The 22,282-nt window shown below is 47.9% G+C and overlaps 1 protein-coding gene and 1 long non-coding RNA gene across 2 annotated transcripts in view; both read right to left on the bottom strand.

The window, feature by feature from the left end:
- cntn5 (contactin 5) overlaps positions 1 to 12,034 on the bottom strand; it is a 119,742-nt gene extending 107,708 nt beyond the window's left edge. The window contains exon 1 of the mRNA XM_086164245.1: positions 11,864 to 12,034. The gene's annotated coding sequence lies outside the window, so the exon portion shown is untranslated. The remainder of the gene's footprint in view (positions 1 to 11,863) is intronic.
- Positions 12,035 to 13,526: 1,492 nt separating this feature from the next.
- Positions 13,527 to 21,548, bottom strand: LOC147224148 (uncharacterized). The gene is made up of 3 exons (XR_015107444.1): positions 21,520 to 21,548; positions 21,013 to 21,124; positions 13,527 to 13,658 (listed from the first exon to the last, which is right to left on the bottom strand). It is a non-coding gene; the product is annotated as an uncharacterized LOC147224148 (long non-coding RNA).
- Positions 21,549 to 22,282: the final 734 nt, after the last annotated feature.

Here is a 22,282-nt window from a genome sequence, read left to right as displayed (position 1 = left end):
TAAAACCATCCATTCATATATTAAGACATAAAACCATTCACTCATTCATTCACATATAGAGACATAAAACCATTCATTCATATATTAAGACATAAAACCATTCACTCATTCATTCACATATAGATATAAAACCATTCACTTTGTATTGAGACAAACATAAATTCACTCATTCATTCATTTCAAATGAGACATACAACTATTTACCCTCTCGAGCAACCCCGAAAGTTCCCCCTTGGTGTTATTTTTCGAGATTTTTCGCATTCACGTCTGAATCTGAACCCAAAACAGAGAGGACCTTCTCGCAGCGAGGGTGAGGCGCTAACCGCCTAGCGGCCGTCTTCATTAAAAAAAGCTACGTTCCTTTTTTAGCGGGAAACCTTCCATGTCATTGTTTCCAGGGGAGACAAAATAAAACCTGAATTTAAATCCGCCCAGAACGACGCGGAGCCTCTTTTCTTGGCAGCGCCGCCGAAATGATAAACGGGAATTGAGGACCCGGCCGATGATGGAGGCAGTTCGATGAAAAACGCCAATTGTTCTTTTTTTTTTTTATTCTGTAGTATTTTCTGCTCTCTGGAAACCAAAGTTTGGTTTCTTCCGGGAGTTCAGAAGTTTCTCCGTCGCTCAGACTTGGCTCGAGGCTCGAGGACGCCGTCGCTGCCAAGGTTCCCCGGGCAGGAGGTGCATACACACATTTATTCTTTTTTTTTTTTTATTTAGACATTAAAAGAGGCTTGAGTCAAGAGGTGCCACACATCAATCGCTTAATAAAACATTTTTTTTATTAATTTGAACTAACATCGTGACCAGTATATATATATATATATATACATATACATATGAATATATATAGGGGTATATGTATAAATAGAATTAAATGGAAATTTAAGATTTTGCTCAGCATTTTTTTTTTTTGATTTATTTTGTATAGATGAATATTTCATTTATGTCTTCTTTTTTTGGAGAAAAAAAAATTCAGACGTTAAGCATCGGAGAGGCTTTTTGGATTCAAGGAGAAATCAGGATGAAAAGGCTTCTTTTGGTGAACAAAAAATTCTGTAGGTGGGATAAATGGATTTGAATCTGCTTGAATGGAGGCTTTTTGTGTATAAAAATATATTTATGCATACATATATTTATACAGTAAATAGCGTATCCGGATATGTATATATATATATATGGAATAAAATGGCCATTAAAGAGTTAAGCTGCAGCTTCTGTTGCAAATGATTTTTCTTACCCTGCAACTTTATTTTACACCATTTGGCATTCATTTAATTTCATTTATTTAAATTTAACCAAATCTGTTTATTTATTTCCATCTATTTAAAAAAAAAAAAAAAACTAAAATACTTCCTACTTGTAGTTTCCCTTGAATTGCATGTTGCAGAAGCGCCGCAGGAAGTCCAGCGTCAACCTTTCTTCAACGCTCTCCTTCCAGATCCGGAGCGGTTCTGCGATTCCCTCGCGACCGGCCGAGGGGATTCCGAGTAATCGCCCCTGTATCCGCTCATCGATCCCAATAAAGAGCCGGCAACCTGCAGGTTCCCGCGGCGCGCCGCCATCTTTTCGCCGGACGCTAAATTGTCCGGACTTTCACAATAAAAGCACGACGTCACGTCAAACGCCTTCCTCCCCCCCCGCGCCGCTGACGTTCGTTTCCCTTCCTTCTGGTGCGATTTTAAACCGTAAAGCGTCCAAAACGGGATTAAGCGTCTGTGAGCCGCTTACGGCGTGTAAGTGTTCAGCGCGCCGCGGCGTCCGGGGGCTTCCCCCTTCTTGCAGCAGATGTTTGGAGAAGCTGATTAACCGCAACCCTCCGTTTGTTGACCGGTCTGACGTCGTTTGCTGAGTCTGGTCATCCTCATCCAAAGTACGCCGTTCGCCGGCGATAACGTCTTTATTTTTTTTTTTTCATCTCATTAATCCCTCGTTTCGCCGGATCCGCGGGCCGCTGCAAACCGACACCGCCGGGTCGATTATCTCCCGTATTGAGAGCTAATCCGCCCGAGAGGTTGAGCGTCGTGTCGATAATTTCTTTTTTTTTTTTTTATTAAATAAAAGCACCGTCGGCGTGAGGTGAACTAGCGCTGTTCTGTTAGCCATGCTAATCCAGCTACCGAGCGTCACAAAGCTGCGTTTCTGTTTCGCTCCCCCGGCGAGGTCCATTAGCATCTCGTCCCGACGCCTAATGAAGCCGCGCGTCGGCCCGATATCCGACGCCGGCTCGACTCCCGCCGTTCGCTCATCTGCACGTCCCGTACTCTCCCTCCGCCGATGCCTTTTTGGCAAATTAAGTGATTCCTTTTTTTTCTACAGTTCTGGCAGCTGACCCCCCTCCGGGGCGCGTTAATGCGCCGCGGCGGAGTCGTCATTATCTTGTCGTCGGAGGAAACATCAAATAGCTCCTCATCGGCGACCGCCCGCAAATCAAGCTGCCGGTTGGTGGTGCAGAAACCAGAAAGACGCTCCGTCTTCCCTGCCTGGGTGTCATTAGAGCGCGGTGGCGAGCGCCGGCTAACCGGGTCGCCATCGTGGCTACCGACTCCTCTATTGGACCTCGTGGACGCGGCGTTCGAGCACCTTCAAGTAATCCTTCTTGTATTTATTTAGCCTTTAGAAGGGGTTGATCTGGGTGATCGGCAAAGCAGGGAAGCTTTAAAATCGCTTTGGTTTGCTGTTGATGACCAATCGGAGCTGCCTCTGAATGTAACGTCCAATCAGGGCGCAGTGCCGCTCCGTGGGGAACCGCCCCCTTTTTGGGGCAATTTTCAATCACGTAGAAATCAAACGATTCCTTCTAACGTGAAATACTAGGATACTAATGCAGTTTTTTGGTATAAAAGTATTTTTATGTGTTCATTAGTTCACTTATTTTGATGGCAAAATAAGCATTTCCTAGAGTGGCGACCAATTCTGTATCCCGGATTCTGATTGGCTCAGCGACGGTAGCATCTTTCTCTGCATCTCATTCAGCAGCTGGCCTTGTCCAAGTGTTACTCTGCAGTGTTTGTGTGAATTACATAAGAGGTGTTAATAAGAATGTAGGGAGAGCTATAAAGGTTCAAAATAAATATAAATAAACTATAAATATGCTCGCTACGTTGTGGATTTTGTTTTTTTCGCGGCTGATTCTACAATGTAACTTCTACAAGGGATTACTAGCAATGTACCTCGATGTACCTTCCTTGTAGCTTATGTAGCTAGCAGGAACATCGTTGTGTTTATCTCGCCCTGCATTGGTCACAAGTTGTATCGCATTGTAAGTTTGACAAGACCATCATTTTGTGACAATTGTTTAGTCACCTGTCAATTTACCTATTCAATGCGTCACCTTAACATTACTGCAAAAGTTGCCACTCCTCATGGTTTTGTCAGGAGCCGCCGCTGTTCATGAGGCACTGGGCTCAACTGGAGCAAAGATGGCGGTATCAGATTCCAGCTAATTAGCGAGAGCAAAGATGGCTGCACCAGATTACGGCTAATTATTCAAAGCAAAGATGGCTGCAGTCTGTTCTAGCTGATTAGCTAGCGCAAAGATAGCTGAACCAGATTTTAGAGCAAAGATAGCTGTGCAAGATTCTAGCTAGGTAGCTAGAGCCAAAATGGCTATATCAAATTCTAGCTAGGTAGCTAGAGCCAAGATGGCTGCATATGGTTTCCAGCTACTTAGCTAGAGCAAAAATGGCTGCACCAGATTACTGCTAATTAGCTAGAGCAAAGATGGCTGCACCAGATTACGGCTAATTATTCAAAGCAAAGATGGCTGCAGTCTGTTCTAGCTGATTAGCTAGCGCAAAGATAGCTGAACCAGATTTTAGAGCAAAGATAGCTGTGCAAGATCCTAGCAAGGTAGCTAGAGCCAAAATGGCTATATCGGATTCTAGCCAGGTAGCTAGAGCCGAGATGGCCGCATAAGGTTTCCAGCTAGTAAACTAGAGCAAAAATGGCTGCACCAGATTACTGCTAATTAGCTAGAGCAAAGATGGCTGCACCAGATTACGGCTAATTATTCAAAGCAAAGATGGCTGCAGTCTGTTCTAGCTGATTAGCTAGCGCAAAGATAGCGGAACCAGATTTTAGAGCAGAGATAGCTGTGCAAGATTCTAGCTAGGTAGCTAGAGCCAAAATGGCTATATCAAATTCTAGCTAGGTAGCTAGAGCCAAGATGGCTGCATAAGGTTTCCAGCTACTTAGCTAGAGCAAAAATGGCTGCACCAGATTACTGCTAATTAGCTAGAGCAAAGATGGCTGCACCAGATTACGACTAATTATTCAAAGCAAAGATGGCTGCAGTCTGTTCTAGCTGATTAGCTAGTGCAAAGATAGCTGAACCAGATTTTAGAGCAAAGATAGCTGTGCAAGATCCTAGCAAGGTAGCTAGAGCCAAAATGGCTATATCGGATTCTAGCCAGGTAGCTAGAGCCAAGATGGCCGCATAAGGTTTCCAGCTAGTTAGCTAGAGCAAAAATGGCTGCACCAGATTACTGCTAATAAGCTAGAGCAAAGATGGCCGTCGTCCACCTCTGATCCCATGCGGTCAAATTGATAACTTTGGGTGCTCAGCGACAAGACAGCGGCCGTCGTTCCTGCTCCCCGCAGCTAACAGTGATTAGCAAGCAGAGCGGCAGGGGAGCAAAAGCACCCTGGGGACGCTAACGGCTAATATGAGACCCCATTACATTTATTAATGTGACCGAATTGACTGAATTCAAAGCGGCACCTCCAAAAGGGACAGAAAGCAGAGTTAGCTATGGTCCGTAGCTACGGGCTAGCGCGCGAGCGCCCAAAAAGAACGTAGAGGAAGAAGACGAAGCTGACGATGGGACAAACACTCGGCACACCGGAGGAAACAACGGCAGAAAAGCAAACAACACGATTAGCGGCGTTAGCCGCGTTCAAATTAACACAAGCCTTATTAAGTTGAGCTAATTCAGATATCAAAGTGACGGAAAATAATTTACGAGCGAAGAAAGACCGGTTCCAATAAATGAACAGCAGTTAGAAATTATAAAATTAACTTCTCCTTCGCTCTTCGGGGATCAGTCCCCCGCAAACCCCCGCCGAACCCCGTCTGAGGTAACCGGGAAATGAGAAACCGAGAATAAACACGGACGGGAAAAAACAAAATGTCAATGACGGACTTTGAAAAAGCGGCGATTGAATTATAATAAAATAACAGCCTCCGTTCCTGCGTGATTCCTCCCTCTCCTTCTCGCTTTCTCTTTCTATCCGTCCCTGTTATTTTTATCCCGCTTCCCGTCTGCGACTCCGGCTTTGTTTACTAAGGCGAAACAATGGCATCGCGTCTCACAAGCAATCGCGTTTGGGGGTTTTTTCCGCGACCTTCCGTTGAACCTGAAGGTCAAGTAATCTTTCGGTTGTTAAATATCGACGCGAGCCGCGGCATTTTGCCTGCATTTGACCCCCCTCCGCCCCGACGCCGACCGAAAAAACCACATCGTTGTTGTGATTACACCTCCGCCTGGCTAATCTGTCTCCAGCCTGAGATTGTTGGACTCCTGGAGGAATCCGAGAGGGTTGTGGTTCACGGCGGCTCGGGGAGATAAGGCCCTTTACTGTCACAGAGAATCAGACGCCGCCTGCTGAAACACACTCCGACCTCGGGGCCGCCGACAACCCCCCTCCCGCCGCCGTCGCCATCGCTACTCTCTCCACGCCGTCTCCGTTCGCTCCCCTGACGCGCCGTTCGTTGTCTCGCCGGAGTGTGTCGGCGAAACAAGGCGGAATGCAAAACAACCTTTTGGACAAACTGTTTTCTGTCATTTCCTCTCCCAAAAAGATCATTTCAGATCGTTTCGTTTATTTTTTCTCTCTGTTGCTTTCCCGGCTGCAGCCTCGTTCACCCTCTCATTCACACGTCGTATCGAGAAAACCAATCATTCACACATTATAAAATGGCAAATGGCGTAGAAGGACGAGCAACCGTTCACCATCTCGTTCACAAAAACCGTTCATTCATTCAAAATCCACTCCCTCATTCACTTCTTATCGAGATCCATCCACTCATTCATACATTATATAGGGACACACAACCTTTCACTCACTCAGTCACATCAACAACAATTCACTCAGTCTTTTACACAACATGTACCGTCATTTCCGAATGATGAGCCGCGACTTTTTTCATTTAACCAACGATGCGGCTAATATACGGACATTTATCCTCGTCCGGGAAATTCTGAGTCCGTTCAACTCCGACACCGAAGAAGACGACTGGCGGTTTTAGTGCGCAGGACGACGACCAAGATAGCGATCGGCTCGCTGGTGTGGCTTATATTGAGGTCCGCTTGATAGTCCAGAAATTACGGTAGACATAAACCATTCACTCATTCATTCACATATAGACATTCAAATTCACTCCCTCATCCAAGTCATATACAGACTAACATCAATTACTCATTCATTCATGTCACACCGAAACATAAAACCATTCAACCTCTCATTAACATAGAGACAAAACCATTCACTCATTCATTCACATAGCGAAACCCAAACATTTATCCCCTCATTCACTTCCTATGGGGACACATATCAATTCACGCATTCACACATTATATAGATACGCAACCATTCACTTGCTCATCAAAAATACACACAAACCACCATTCACTCATTCATTCATGTCAAATAGAGACAGAACTATTCTCTCATTCACACGTCCGGACGATTGAACCTGCTGCAGGTGTTTGGACTGTGGAAGGAACCCGGAGAACCGGGCGGAACCCCGAGAAAAGACGAGGAGAACACGCAAAATGTGGGAATCCAATCAGGGACCTTGTTGCTGCGAGGTGGAAGCGCTAACGGCTGCGCCGTCACGTCTGCAGAAATTTTCGCTAGCTACTCAAAAATCCGCTTGATAATAGAACGGTATTGCTGTTATGTCATGACCTTTGTATGACCTTTGTATTTTCAATTCAATACGGTTGAATTGAAAATACAAAGGTCAAAGGTCAAGGAGACGGCGTCACTTGGCGTGGCCGCGTTTGAACACGCAGCTTAAATTACCAACGGACGAAAAAAAGCATCCGGTTGGGCGACGCTGCCTTCTCGCAAGCGGATTGGCTGTTTCCTGGCTGGCGCCCGGCAAAGAGGCTCCGCCCCCTCAACCTCTCCAGACGCAGCAAAGCATGAAGAAGTCATTTGAAGCCAAACGGGTCCGTTTTGGGTCCGTCTGACCGAAACACCGGCCGTGGCTGCAGCCAATCCGAGGGGGACGCTGGATGAGAGGCGGGCCTTAACCTGGACCGACCACCTGCCAATCACAGCGACGCGTACAGAGACATCAGACCGTTCAAAATTCGGAGAATTCTAGAGTCTTCAAATGAAGGTGTTTGCTGTTTTGGGACTGCGGGAGGAAGGCGGAGAACCAGGAGAGAATCCAGATCGGACAAAAATGACCCAAAATAAACGATCGACTGGTTTTGATCCAGCAAACGTGCACCCGCCGCCCTCCCGGCTAGGTAGCGTTAGCATGGAGCGGAAGCTAAGCAAACAGCTGAGCGGCGGACGAGAAAGAGCAGATGGAGTTCTGACAGCCTTCAAGTCTGAAACCCGAATTCTGCTTCATTTCCCTTCTGGTTGTCACTTCTCCTGTCGACGATGTGAGGTTTTTCCTGCATGACAAAAACGTCAAAAAAAAACTGTACGATTATTTATTTCTCTTTGTTTTACAAACATCCCCGTTCACGTGGAAGGAGGCTCCAGTGTTCCTCGAATTCGGATGCTTTGAACAAATTCCAGAAGACCACTGGGCGCTAAGCGAGCGGCGCGTTAGCCTTGTTGTTGTTGTTGTTGTTTTGCTCTTTGTGCAAGACACCAAGCTCTGAGTGTGTGTGTGTGTGTGTGTGTGTGTTGTCAGTGGTATGCCAGCAGCGAACAGGCGGAATAATTGTTTTTTAGCCCGGAGCTACAGAAATGCTTGCATCAGTCTCCGCGGCGCGCCTTCTACCAGGTGGCCGTTCAATAACACCTGATGTATAATAGCATAAAACAAGACAGAAGAACTGCCCCCCCGCAAACCTCCCCCTTCCAGTGTATCTGCCTGAAACGCGGCGATGAACACGGGGGGTTGGAATTGTTTTTTTCCCGTAAGGAGGCTAATCTGTAGTCAAGTGAGTTCTTGTTTCGCGGTTCACGGCGCGATTTAGCGTGTCGACATCAACGCGGCTCCGGATCGTCTGTCTGACTCATTTCAAATTAAATCAAAGTCAGCCACGACGGGGAGGAGGAGGGGGCGACGAAAGTTGGTCTTTCTTATGCAGATGCTTCGCGGCAATTATATAAATTATGTGTCACACTGGTCCGGGGGGGATCGTCTCTGAGGTGACCCCTCCTTCCCTTCCCCCCAGACCCCGATTTACAAACATGGCTGCAGCTGGCATCTGGGTGGAAGTTTTTGTTTTTTTAAACTGTCACGATTGACGACGTTTCCGAAACAGGCCGTCCGGTTCATGTTTGAAACGCACGTCAGCGTTAGCGGTTAGCGGCCGACGGCGTGGACCGCATCTGCGTGACTTTGTCACGGGTGAAACCGGGCCTCCCCTCCGGCGCCGCCGCGATGGTGATTCTTTACCAACCCGTTCTCCCGCGCTACCGTGACGCGCTTCTCCCCCCACATCGTCCCGGGAGCTAGCCTTCAACGGCGTTGTCATTTCTAATTAGCCGAGCCCGGAACGCGTGTCTGTTAGCCCACGTCAATAATCATTCCATGCAAGGGGACGGGAAAGGCTGCGGCTGCGGGACGTACGTCAAGGTTAGCTGATCTGCGTAGCTGAATTTTTAATCCCGAGCCTTTTCCCCCCTGGTTGATAGCGGCCGCGCGCGGAATTCAAACGATTAGCGAGCGCGGACGGCTAACGATTGAATGACCCCTGACGCGACGGCCGACGCGCTCCTCCATGTGAGCACCGCAGGCCCGATCGTAGCGCCCGCCTTCGGTCTCGGTCATTTATCACTATCTCGTCCACATTTGGAAGTAAAAGCTCAGCCGTCGTAAAGGATACGGTTTCACGTCCGCGCCGCTGCGGCCCATAAGGGTTGCTATAAATCCACACCGAGGACTGTGTGTGAGGCACCGGGTGATCCAATCATTGCACGGTAATCACAGAGAGCGGCGCAGCGGCAAAGCGGTTCAAGCTTCCACCACACGATGAGGACCTTCCTGCTGGGATTCCCACGGGGAATCATTCCTGTGTGGAGCCAACCTGTTTGCCCAGTGTCTCTGTGGGCTTCCTGGTGGTTCTTGAGGTTCCTCCAACGGCCCGAGCACACGCGGGGGTTCACCCTGGACCTCACGTGGACCAGACATGTGAATGACAGGGTGAATGGTTGTATGTCTCAATATGTGACCCTGTGAATGAATGAATGAATGAATGAATGAGCAGTTGTGTATCTAAATGAGTCCTGAGGGACGGAGCAAAGGGTTATGTCTTTAGGTGACCCTGTGAATGAATGAATGAATGAATGAATGGTTGTATGTCTAAGTGAGCTGTGAATGAGTGAATGAATGCTTTATGTCTTTATATGATGTACGTCTCCATGTGATCCTGTGAATGAATGAATGGTCGCATGTCTCTATATGACCTTGTGAATGAATGAGTGAATGAACAGTTTAAATGAGTTGTGAACAAGAAAACCCATGATTATGTGACCTTGTGAATGAATGAGTGAATGAATGAGTGAATGAATGGTTGAATGTCGAAATGAGTTGTGAATGAGAACAAATATCGTCCCTATATGACCTTGTGAATGAATGAATGAATGAATGGGTTTACGAATGAATGATTGAATGAATGAATGAATGTCTAAATAAGTTGAGAATGAGAGAGTGAATGCTCTCTATATGATGTGTGAATGACGGTATGTCAACATACTACCCTGTGAATGAACGATTGAATGAATGAATGAATGAATGAACGAATAAACGTCATATGTGCCTATATGTGGGCCTGTGATTGGTCCAGGGTGAACCCTGCCTGTCGCCGGGTTGGCCGGAGGCCCCTGTGGCCCCGAATGCACAATTAGGTCTGCAGTTAATGAATGAATGAATGAATGAATTGACATTGTGTTGACTTGCGAGCAAAAAGCAGGGACTGCGTGCTCACCGTCTGCGTCGCGCGTCAATCAATGCCGGGCTAATATCCGCGGGTCGGCCCGGGCCCCACCGTCATCAACACAAAAAGAAGCTCGCGGCTCAAAATGAAGATTTTTCAATAATTCCAGAGCCTCGCTGCCGCCGCGGGAGGAAAACAAAACCGCAAAAACAGCTTCTGCTGATTCTTCAAGTTGATTTTTTCTTTCCCGCCTTTCTCCGCGCTGCGGCGGAAATCGAACGGCGGCTCGGCGCGCAAACAATACGTCGCGTTGTTCTCCGGATAATACGAACCACGACGTGGCTGTTTCTGAAAAATACACAACCATGACAAAGGAAAGGATTGAGCGGGCTATTTTTCCTCACACACACACGTTGCAAGACGCATCGCTCGCACCGTTAGCCTCAGCATTCTTCAGCAGGCGACTCCAAACAATAAATAACTGAATAAATAAATCAATAAATAAAAACAACCTTTTTTTTTTTTTTTTTTTACTGAAAGGATTTGGGATTTTAAAACTTTAAAACGCCTCGAGTCTTGCAGCGACGCACTCCGGGGACTTTAACTCTGACACCGCCGTAAAAATAGCACCGCTCTGCCTCTTTAGTCTCTGCAAATGGGCTCTGCACTTAGAATAAAAAAAAAAGAAAATAAAAAAAAAGAAGAAGAAAAGCCAAATCAGCAGGGGGGAGGAAGAGAAAGAGGAGGAGGAGGATTAGTGACGGCAGGTGCGCCTTCAAAATCGAAGGTTCGACTTTACCCCCGTCTGATAATATCGGCCTACAAAAATAAAAAACAAATAATGAAAAAAAAAAAAAGCAATTTCAAAATAACAGCAGGAACATAACAATCATAATAATCATAATAACGATTACAATAATAATAATAATTACCATAATAATAAACCCTCTAGGCGCCGTACCCCCAAAACGTGGAGGATCATTGACAACTCTATTTCCGGATGATTTACACCTCTCTCGCTACACCGATAATAATAATAAAAAAAAAAAATAATGACCATAATAACAATAATACCACTTCATGTTCGGTGCATGCTCAATAAAAATAATGATAATAAATAATAAAAATAACAATAATCGTAAAAGGAGGGCGATGACTTTCAAAGCAGCCCGGGATACAACACGAAGCTCCGCGTTCCGCCGCTCGGCGGAGGCGCTTGAACGCAACATTAATCAGGCAGCAAAGAAAACCGGCGGGGAGTTTCGGTGATTGACGGCTGGTGTTTTATTTTTTTTTTGCGTGGGAGGAGGTGGGGGGGTTAAAATAATGAAGATAATAAATATGAATAGATGCAAACACGAATAAATGGATAAATAAAGACCGTCATCCTGCTCGGGCTCCGGTCGAAAGTTGTCGGCGGATCTGCGGCGTGGATCAATAAATAAAACGTATAAATAAAACAAACAAACAAACAAACAAAGCAAATAAAGAAGAAGTGTTGGAAATGGATATGTATTTTTTTTTCTTTTTCTTTTTTTTTAATTGCATACACCGATCGGGCGTCCTTGAACGCAACAGGGATTGGATTCCGGTGTGGTTCCGACACGGGTGAGGGTTTCCGGGGTCTGCCGGTGAGCCCGTCCGCAAACGAACCGGATGCACAAATAAAAATGAAAAAAATAATATATATAAAAATGCACCGTTTCATTTCTTGGAAAGTTGTGTTTCCTCCGCGTTCACTCATGCATTCATTTGTGCAGAAAATGGTTTTAGAGTTGGATACTCACAGAGATCCAGGCGCCCCCCCTCCTCCCCGGGGCTCCGCTCGACCCTCCACCCCGCCAGCATCCAAGTCCGGCCGGCGCTCCTTATCCGCTCCTCTGCCCTGAACGCAACATCCTCAAGTGGAAGACGGCAAAACCCGCACGGTTGCAGCGGCGGCGGCGGCGGCGGCGGCGGCGGCGGAGACTACCGCGCCGAGCCGAGCCGAGCCGGAAGCCCGGCAGCGGAGAGTCCGCGGCCCCCCGGCTGTGCGGGGGTGCGGGGTGCGGGGTCCGGAGGCGGGGGCGGGGGTGGGTCCGCCGCCGCCGCCGTGCAGCGACCGGAGGCTGGATGGGTTGGTTGGGTTGCGCCGCGCCGCGCCGCGCCGTGTCCGTCCTCCTCCTCCGCAGCCCGGGCTCCCTCTGCAGCGACGCATCCCCCTCTCGCTGGAGGAAGGAGGACGCGCACACGTACGCGCAAAAAGAAGTGGCCCCGGCTAGTTGGGAGGAGTGGCTGTCAAGCGTATGCCACACACACATACACACACACACACTTTTAGGGGGAAAAAAAGAGGAAATACACGATACAGGAAGTGGATGGATCTCACCTCCATGAGCTGACCAATAGGAGCGGCGCGTTTGGATTAACAACGACCTGCTAATTGGACGAATAAAATGTGAATGAAAATAAAAATAAAATGTAATAAAAGGAGAAGAATCTATCTATCTATCTATCTATCTATCTATCTATCTATCTATCTATCTATCTATCTATCTATCTATCTATCTATGTATTTAGTGTTAGTTTACATTGATTTCAATCAATTGAAAACGAAACACACACATACACACACAAATGTTTGTTTACGCTTTTATTTATTTTTTATTGGTTTTAATTGTAACTATTATTATTATCATCAATAATAATAAGGTTTGATAGATTGATAGAAATGGATGATCGGTCCATAAATACATACATACATGAATATTTGGAATACTGTATACACAATCACACACACTCAGACACACATAGGTGTGTCTGTGTGTGTGTGTGTGTGTGTGTGTGTGTGTGTGTGTGTTTCATTGTCTTTCACCTTTTTTTATGACGGGCTGATTTGCTGAGCTGGTTTTTGACCCAAACAGTGCGAAGACCTTTGAAAGTTATTTGAGGCAGGACGTGTGTGTGTGTGTGTGTGTGTGGTGTGTGTGTGTGTGTGTGTGTGTGTGTTCTCGACCCCTGGGAGTCCACAGATCGCCGTCTGCAACACGGGGGCCGACGGGTAAGAGTCCATTGACAGACACTGTAAAAGCAGACGGGTCTCGACCAATCAAAAGGCTCCTTTCTATCTATCTATCTATCTATCTATCTATCTATCTATCTATCTATCTATCTATCTATCTATCTATCTATCTATCTATCTATCTATCTATCTATCTATCTATCTATCTATCTATCTATCTATCTATCTATCTATCTAAGCTGTTGAAGAAGCCATTGGGGAAAAACAAATGTGTGTTTTTTGTTTCATTGCCCTCACACACACACACACACACACACACACACACACACAATCATCTGACCCTCTGCTGCTCCTCAGCCTCCAGGTGAAGTGTTGCAGGCAGCTTCCTCCTCCTCTTCTTCTTCTTCCTCCACACCAGCCAAGCTTGGCTTGGCGGTTTCCATGGAAACGTGGGATGGACGGCCAGCCGTCTCCAACTTTCCTCTTTAAAACGCCGCCGTACGTCGAGCTTTCCGGAAAAAAGTGTCGGGGAAACCGCGTGCCGGTTAAAAACGCCGGCGCCAGATGTTGTTGACTTTAACCTGCGAGGAGCAGAAGGAGAATAAACAGAAATCTTCTTTGCGAAGGGAAAAAGGAAGGATTTCGATTTCATTTTTCTTCTCCCCGCCATCTGCGGGGGCGCCGGTCGGGACGTAAACACAGCCGGGAGTTAGCGACGGGAAAAACAAAACAATCAAAATAAAAAAAAAAAAAATAACACAAAACAAACATGGCCCCCACGAGGGAACGCTTCTTTTGTATATCTTTCATTTAGTAGCCTTACAGCGCCAAGAAGCTCCGCCCCCGACGAAAAAAGAAGTTTTTTAAAGCAAAAATAAATATGTAGAGAAAATAAAGTGCTCTTCTGAACGTCAGGTTTAGAATCAGATGTTCGTATCGGTGTGACGCTCAATGGTTTGTCGAAATGTGACGAGATGCAGGTGTGTGACTTCTTCTTCTTCTTCTTTGGTCTTTTCCCTTCAGGGTCTCCAAAGTTAATCCACCTTCTCCATCAAACCCTGTTCTCTGGATCCTCCTCTCTCACACCAACTACCTTCATATCCTCCTTAAGACGTCCATCAATCTTCTCTCTGGTCTTCCTCTGGACCTGCAAGTCCAGCATCCGTCCACCGATATTTTCACTTCATGACCCAACCATCTCTGACCTTCTCTCCAGAACATCTACCATGTGCCGTCCCTCTGATGGACTCATTCCTGATCCTCTCCATCCTGGTCGTTCCCAAAGAGAACCTCGACATCTTCATCTCTGCGACCTCCAGCTCTGCTTTCAGGCTTTTCCCCAATATCACTGTCTTCAAACCATACAGCATCGCTGGTCTCACCACCGTCTCCTCCACCTTTCCTTTCCTTCTGGCTGATGTTCTTCTATCTCTTTGTACCCCTGACACTTTTCTCCACCAAGAACCCGTCTCTTCACCTCTTCTCCACACTCTCCATTGCTCTGGACTGTTGACCCCAAGTACCTGAGATCCTCCAGCTTCTTGATCTCCACTCCCTGTAGCCTCAACCTTCTACCCGAGTTCCTCTCATTCACTTACATACACCGTCTTGCTGCCACAAACCTTCGTTCCTCTCCTTTCCAGAGCATACCTCCACCTCTCTAGATGTTCCTCAACCTGTTCTCTGCTCTCACTCCAGGTCACAAGGTCATCTGCAAACATCAAAAGTTCCAATTTCATGAGACTCCTGCGCCTCCGATTGCCCTTCCCCACAAGTTCCTGTTTCCCAAGCCTAGAATTCTACATGTGACCTTTCCTTGTTCCCGAGTCCAGTATTCTACGTCTCGTTTTTCCTCGCAAGTTCCAACTTCCCGAGACTCCTGAGACTCTGATTGCCTTTTCTCGCAAGTTCCTTGGTCACAAGTCCAGAATTCTACGTCTCACCTGTCCTTGTTCCAGGTCCAGTATAGTACGTAGGCCTTTCCTCGCAAGTTCCAAGTTACTGAGACTCCTGTGTCTCCGATTGCCCTTCCTTACAAGGTCCTGTTTCCCAAGTCCAGAATTCTACATGTGACCTTTCCTTGTTCCCGAGTCCAGAATTCTACGTCTCGTTTTTCCTCGCAAGTTCCAACTTCCTGAGACTCCTGTGACTCTGATTGCCTTTTCTCGCAAATTCCTTGGTCACGAGTTCAGAATTCTACATCAGACCTTTCCATGTTCCAGAGTCCAGTATTCTACGTCAGGCTTTTCCTCGCAAGTTTCCATGTTCCTGAGACTCCCACAACTCTGATTGCCCATCCTCGTAAGTTCCTAATTCCCGAGTGTAGAGTTGTATGTCTCACCTTTCCTTGTCCAGAATTCTATGTTTGACCTTTCCTCGCAGCTTCCTGGTTCCTCAGACTCCAATTGCTCCCAAGTCCAGAAATCTACATCAAACCTTCCCTCGCAAGTTCCAAAGACTCCAGTGACGCAACGCCAGAAGATTCAGCCCGGTAATTCGTTCACTTCCCCTGTAAACAAACCCCTGAAGACGCCTCACCTCCTCAGAGTTCTTCCATCTGGATCAGATTCACATGCTAACGATAAAGACATGAATGGTAATAAAATCGAAAAAGGAAGAAGCATGAGGTAAAACTGAAACAAGAGTTTGAGCCGCGAAGAGCAAGAAAGTCATACGTTCATCATCAAGAGGTCTATCGTCCACTAGGGGGCGACGTTGCACGGCTCCTCGGGGTCATCCCGGATGACCTGCACGGCGTCGCTAGCGTTAGCCTTCTTCCTGGAGAAACGACCGACGAAGGCGATCCAAATTCGCCGCTCCCGTGAGCCGACTGTCGCCGGCGGCGGCGAATCTTCGACGAGGCGGTATCACACGCCGGCTCACTCATGGCGCCTGGCAGAGGCTGTTCTTTACATAATCCTCCTTCGCTCACGTCTGTCACTCCCTGTCATCGCCGGCGTCGAGTGCTCTACACCTCCAACCACGCAAATATCTGACATCCGCGGCTTCGGGGAGGTGATTTGCACGTCGCGGCTGACAGGATCCTGTTTTTTTTTTTCATTTTTGATTTCGGAGGTTGCGCGTTTCTTTGGAAAAACCCCGACCGTATTTCTATTTAACTGTTTGCGCACACGGAGGGTTTCCTCCATAGAGAGCGGCGCTCGCTTCCACGCCGCGTCCGCCGCCGCGTCAGCATCAGGGTATCATAAAGGCGCCGCAGATGGCGGGCCGCATTAACATGCTTTGCAAATTTGAGCGATTCGTATTTATCGCCCAGCAGATGTTGACTATATCGAGCTGGTAAATTATAATTTGGTCGGCGGACGGGTTCTTTTCATGACTGTTCGCGCCAACATCTGCTGGCCGGAGGCGTTTATGTGTGCAACTTCCCCCCCGTGGGGGTCGGGTTTGGAGGGCGAGGGGAAACATGGCGACGGCGAGGACGGGTCGGGTCGAGCGTCAAAGCTAATTTACGATTTTTAATCAGGACGGCGGCAAATGAGATGCTCGTGGCGGAATGGGATCAGCTGATGTAGCTTTGCTGCTTAGCTTAGCATTCATTATCTACGTCCTGCAGTCGTGAAAACATTCACCCTCTCATTGCAATTTGAGATTTTAATGTTATTGGACTTCTTTCTATCTATCTATCTATCTATCTATCTATCTATCTATCTATCTATCTATCTATCTATCTATCTATCTATCTATCTAAGTGGCTAAGTAGCTAATTTGCTATCTATCTATCTATCTATCTATCTATCTATCTATCTATCTATCTATCTATCTATCTATCTATCTATCTATCTATCTATCTATCTATCTATCTATCTATCTATCTATCTATCTATCTAGCTAAGTGGCTAAGTAGCTAATTTGCTATCTATCTATCTATCTATCTATCTATCTATCTATCTATCTATCTATCTATCTATCTATCTATCTATCTATCTATCTATCTATCTATCTATCTATCTATCTATCTATCTATCTATCTATCTATCTATCTATCTATCTAGCTAAGTGGCTAAGTAGCTAATTTGCTATCTATCTATCTATCTATCTATCTATCTATCTATCTATCTATCTATCTATCTATCTATCTATCTATCTATCTATCTATCTATCTATCTAGCTAAGTGGCTAAGTAGCTAATTTGCTATCTATCTATCTATCTATCTATCTATCTATCTATCTATCTATCTATCTATCTATCTATCTATCTATCTATCTATCTATCTATCTATCTATCTATCTATCTATCTATCTATCTATCTATCTAGCTAAGTGGCTAAGTAGCTAATTTGCTATCTATCTATCTATCTATCTATCTATCTATCTATCTATCTATCTATCTATCTATCTATCTATCTATCTATCTATCTATCTATCTATCTATCTATCTATCTATCTATCTATCTATCTAAGCCCCATGTTGGTTGTTATATTAGTTTCCAGTGAGATGCAGAAAGGAGGAGCGTCACAAACCCCTTCCCTGTTCGGCGTCACCCTCTGCGGCCGGGAGGCGTTATAAAGTCATCCTGTCGCCTCAGGACCGGTAGATCCACCTGCAGAGAGCGGGAAATTGCCGTATCCCTGCGGAAGTATGGACTGCATTTGTCTGCGTTTGCGCCAGCAACCCCCGGCCCTCACACCCGACACTCCTGATAAATACACTTCATTCGCGCCGCGATTGGAAATAACAATCATAATTACCGCCGTGTAATCGCGCCCCTCTGCAACGACTGCCACCGGAGGACCACCATTACTCCGGTGTCCTAACAAGTCAGCCGGTCCGGAGAAGCGGGAAGGTGGGGGAGCAAAGGGGAGGCGGGACCCCATTGGGAAGGATCCAACCTTGTATGCTCGTATGCTCACGCTATCGGATAAAACAGAACGGATGAATGAGCGGCGCAGCTCAGATGAAGGTTTTCGTTTGGTCCTTTTCGTAAACCCGAGACAGGCGACCGCTAGCTTGATCTGTGGCTCCGCCCCCTGACCCCCCCCCCCCCCCACCTCGCCCCCTCCGGCGGGAGGATTCTTCATCCCTCTATGTTGGGGCCATTTGTCCGCGGGTAATTCATTACCCGTTCGCTCAGTGGTGACAACATCTCCATTCCATCTGGCGGGGGCCGTCTCCTGGGGGCGCCGCCAGCGGCAGAATAATAAGGATGGCCACCGGGAAACATATTTGCCCGCCTATTACCGCGGTAACGACGTGATGATTGATTCCTGCTTGGATTAACCACGTGTCACAGCGCAGGGAAGAGGCACCGCTGACTCCACCTGTGGCCCCGGCCCGTGTCGCAGATAATAAACCCGGAGAGAGCCGAGACGACCCAAAGTACGAGCCGGAATCGGAAAGATGGCGGGGGCGCGTCAAATGTGGGTGAGGCTAACGTGCTATCAGTTCTCAAGATGGCAGCGGCTTGAGGCTAACGATGTTTATTACTGTTTTTTTTTTTCCATTTTTTCTCGGTTCGATTTCTGTCGCCGACGATAGATAACCGAACTCTTGGAGTAAGGAAGACTCCACTCATTTCCGAAACCAAACTTCATCCAAAGGAGGCACCGTTAACAAAGACATGGCAAGCGGAGCGGAGCTAGGCTACATGCCTACATGCTACATGAAGATCCCGCTCTCTTGTACAAACAAACCAAGCCGTGAGCTCTCACTGCAAAGTGTCCTCCCCGTTTCTGCAGAAAAATAGAAGCCAAACGACCGCGGTAGTTTTAAAAATGAGCCTCCTCAAGAAGTATCACGGGAGTGGCTTACGAGTTCCACCGATCACCGACGTCACATAAGCTCCGATGGAACCGTGAGAAGAACCTGCCTCGGAGAAGGAGCTAAGCTGGTTCCTCCAAGAACCAACCTCGATCCAGGAAAGGTTCAAGGGACTCCCCGGGAGGAGGCTACTTCCTGGTTCTAGGAACTGCAAAAAGTTCCAGAGGAGCGAAAGGGGCTTAAGTCAAATATTTAGATGTTTCATGACAGCGGCAGACGGCTTCTGACCAGATATCCGACTGTCGTTGAACCCGCCGGACCAGCTGGTGTATGAACACGGTGGCGGCTTTCGGCAAACAGTCATTAGTCGCATCTACTCATCTACTCTCGATTATACCATTAAAAGCAGACATTAAGGAGTGCAGCTTGTCAGTGCTTCTGCTTCACAGCAAGAAGGTCTCTGGTTGGAGTCCCCATGTTCTGGGGTTCCTCAGGGTTTTCCAGGTTCCTCACACAGTCCAAAAACATGCAGTAGCTTCACTGGCGACTGAAATGGTGAGTCCAAAAAGGTGGGTGAAAGAGTGAATAGTTGTATGTCCCGATATGCGTCCCTGTGATCGGCTTGCGATCGGTCCGGGGCCTCCGCAAGTGGATAATCAATGACTCTCACAGCAGGACCACAGCGCCCCCTAGTGGAACGCATCCGTTTTGTCTTATTCACCGCTGAATCAGCAGCGACAAGCGCTAGCCTTGAGTCAATAGCTAACGGGGATTGCGGCGCCGTCACGGCCCAGATGATGGGGCCACCCCGGGAGCCGTGACGCAGCCGCCCGCCGCCGCCTTCACCCTCCCCGGGTATCACTTCTGAGGCCAGCTGCCGCGCCTGACAGCAGGACAAATGTTGTCGTCCTTTCTCGGCGGGAGGCGCCGGGAAAAGCTCTCCGTATCCTTGAGCTACGCTTTGAAAACCACCCTTGATCATGCTAATAGGTTTCAAGGCAGAGAGCGGAGCGGGGTCTTTACGGTGGGCGGGATTAAGCCTCTCATCTCCGATAAAGAATAAAAAATAAAAAAAAAAAATAACGGGCATTTTTCAAGTGAAAGTCCAAGCATCAATTGGGGCGGAAGTAGAAGTTAAAGGTCTGATCTGAAAAGCTCTGGGATGTACGCGACATGAGGGTTAGCTTCGCGGTCTGCCCAGGATCATTAGTATTTGAATTTCCCCTTAATAAGAACACACACACACACACACACACACACACACACATGCTGGTGTGTCTGGTCCGGGATCGGCTCCAGCGCTGCTAAAATTGATTAATAGAGGCTTTAATTCCGCAGAATGCTGACTGCGGAGCGAGCGTCTTGAAACATGCCCCTTCCGGCCCCGCGGTGGAGATGTGCGCTTTGGACGAGTTAATGAATAAGTCATTAGGAGGTGACTTTGACTGATGCGCCGCGAACAAACACGCCGCCGCCGCCGCCGGGAGCTGCAGGTGAGGGTCCTTTCCTTCTGCCCACCTCACGGGAGGAAAGGGCTCTCGGTAAAACCCCGGTAAAAGGCGGCTACCGACGGAGGGCAGAGCTGTTAGCATCGATTAGCATATAAAAGGCGACGGGTTGTCCGGCCGCTAAAGGGCAAACAAGAGGGTTCTGGCCGGCGGGTTTAATTCCAGCGGCGTTGAAGCCCGGAAAAAACACAAGTGGTACCTTTCGCTCACACCTTCCCAGGTGATCAGTCAAGTCACGCCTCGGGCGTGTCGTGTTTACTTCCTTTCGGCCTGTTTTTAAACGAAACAAGTGGGCCAAAGTGGTATTTTTTTGGGGCTGGCGGTTGGAAAAATGAGTCAGCGAACCCAAAAAGGCGGCGGGTCCCGTCAAAGTCCCTTCTGTTCAATGTCACCCCCGCCGCGCTCGCCGTCTTCTCAAAAAAATACCCCGGTGGTTTCGAAACTCCCATCGGGGAGACGTAACAACCGTCTTGAAAACAGGAATTACGGAGTAATGCTGGCTCAACGGCCGCCCGGCCGCCCCGAGGCCACCTTACAGCTGCGAAAAAGATAATAAGCCGCGCGAGAAGACGGGCGCCCGCCGGGAGACAAGCTGCTGAAATGGCTTCCGGTCGCATCGGCAATCAGCCGTCTCGCAGAAACAACTGCGGATTAATAAGCTGCGCGGTAAAAAAAAAAAAAAAAAAAAATGAAAACAAGCCTCACCGGGTTCTTGCTAATGGAGTCGGTTGCTGTCATTACAGGAGGAGTTGAACCTGGGAGGCGCCGGCTAAAGATAAAAAGCAAGGGTTTCTGGTTGAGACGCCCTCTCCTGATCCTGGGTGGGGACATAAAAGAAAAAGAAGAGATCGGCCGCGAATCACGGAAAACCTGGTCGTCGGAGCCAGAGGACGACATATTCGTGTTCGAGCCGGCGCTCTCCAGGTCTCGGGAGCGGCTCGATTGACAGGACCGGCTTCCCGGAACGAGCTAACGGCCGGCGGATGTGTCTGCGACGACGACAGAGAGGATTGGAGGAGCTCCGAGGCCTGACGTGAGCTCTGGTCAAACCGAGGCGGTTAGATTTTTAGTGCCCGACGCTAATGAAGGAACCGTTTTGAAACTCATCAGCGGCGAGAGAAAAAGGCCACTCAGCTAGCGAGGAGGCGGACGTCACGCCGGCCAGCAAGTCTCAACTCACTGGTTGACAGAAAAGTTTTAGAAAATACTCACCAGCTCCGACGCCGGTCCAGGAAGTAGCCTCCTCCTCCGGGGATCTTTTTAGTTTTGCAGTCACAGGTGGTCGAAAACAACCTGCCGAAGAAGAGGACATGGAGGCGGAAGCTGTTGATGAAATAATAACTACGGACCATCAGATGGGCTCAAGTTTTACCTTCTAGAGAACCGCGCTAGCTGTTAGCTAACCCTGCCCTTGCAGGCCAGAAGAACTCAGCCGTCTTTGACAAACCATTTCTTGCTTGTTCTGTCCATTTGGCGCAAGGAAATAGAGTAGTTTTAAAAATGGCGCACTGCAAGAAGCATCTGGTCATGGACGCGGCTTACGAGTCCCACCAATCACCAAGTACCGACATCACATGTTTTCCTGTGGAACCATAAGAGGACCCAGAGATGGAGCTTAGATGGTTCTCAGAGCTGAGGTCCAGGGTTCCTCCGCTGTCTGAATGCACCGAGAACCAGCCTCGGTCCAGGAAAGGTACCTCTAGGGAACTGGAAGTACCTTCTAGGAAAAGGTACCTCCAGTTCCCTGGAGGTACCTTCCAGGAAAAGGTACCTCCAAGGTACCTCCCTGGAGGAGGCTACTTCCTGGTTCTAGGAACTGCAAAAAAGTTCCCGAGTTGGTAAAGTAGCTGAAGTTGAACCTTTTGGATGTTTCTCGACGGCTTCCGAACTGACGACCGGCTACAGGGAAATGCACCCGTTGCTGAACCGGCACCGGCCCCCTCCCGGATTACGCCGGAGCAGGTGGCGCACTGAC

Source organism: Fistularia commersonii, chromosome 18 (genome assembly GCF_037954325.1).
Source record: "Fistularia commersonii isolate RoL2024-O1a breed Wild chromosome 18, RoL_Fcom_v1.0, whole genome shotgun sequence".
NCBI lineage: Eukaryota > Metazoa > Chordata > Actinopteri > Syngnathiformes > Fistulariidae > Fistularia > Fistularia commersonii.
Note: the sequence above shows the minus strand (reverse complement) of the source record. Positions and strands in the feature narration are given on the sequence as shown.